Genomic DNA, 1,045 nt, shown 5'->3' with positions numbered 1-1,045 from the left:
CCCAGAGAGCACCTCCCTGTCAGTGCCCGGCCCCTGGGACCAGCATTCATCATCGTCACCCTCGTCACCAGCCGTTTTTGTCAGATCCTGGGCTCTACACTTCACAAACACCCCACCACATTTTCCTGCAAGATTCACATAAAGTAGGTTCTACGTGCAGCTTCATTTAGTAAACGAGCCAGTCGAGGCCTCGTGAGATTACGAGACACGGCCAAGACCTCACAGCTGCCACACAGCGAAAGTGGGAATCGAAACCCGGCCCCTCCAGACCTCGGTGCCCACGTTTTCATGTCCTGTCGCCTCATCCCAAGTATCCCAATTTGAGTCTCAGGATCTGTGGTCTTCCTCACTCCAGAGGCCCCTCGGGACTGTGCCGTGCAAACCGCGGCCCTATGCTCCCCAGGTGGGCTCGGCCTCTTCTGCCCACCTTTTGGCTTTGTTCGCTGTGGTTGATCAACAGGAAACCTTTTCAGGTTTGCATTTCTACTTCTGGGATATTTCAAAACGCCTAAAATAATTTAGAGACATTTGATTGTTTTTCTCGGGGGCCCTGGGACTGGCCAGGGGGCTCCCGGGCTGTAACTCCCCAACCTGCCCTGGGGGTCGGGACAGGTCGCTCCTCTCACCCACCCAAGGACTGCACCCGAGGTGCTCATGAAAATCGGGACTGAGGGCCTCGGGGATGCTCTGAGGACCCCTGGCATGACCCTGTGGTGACATGCTGAGGTCCAGAGGCTCCACATGGGCAAAGCCTCTCCTAAGACAGGCCAGGCTTCCTCTGATCCCCAGGAGAGAGAACTAGTGCCCAGGTATGACAGGGAGACTCAGGTGAGCGTTCCTCACACAGCACCTCTCAGGAAGGAGACCCCAGCAATATGCAAAGGGCAGACGAGGGGGCCAGAAGACCAGGTCTTGACCCTGCTCAGCCGTGAACTTGGCATGTGACTCAGGGCCTCTCTGACCGGCAGCTGCAGATGGCAGGGTCCCTCATACAGTGTCTGCACAGAGTGTCCCCACCCCCTTCCCTCACTGTGACCCACTTGCC

The sequence above is a fragment of the Pteropus vampyrus genome, unplaced genomic scaffold, assembly GCF_000151845.1.
Source record: "Pteropus vampyrus isolate Shadow unplaced genomic scaffold, Pvam_2.0 Scaffold30, whole genome shotgun sequence".
In the NCBI taxonomy this organism is placed as follows: domain Eukaryota; kingdom Metazoa; phylum Chordata; class Mammalia; order Chiroptera; family Pteropodidae; genus Pteropus; species Pteropus vampyrus.
This window is presented reverse-complemented; position numbering follows the sequence as displayed.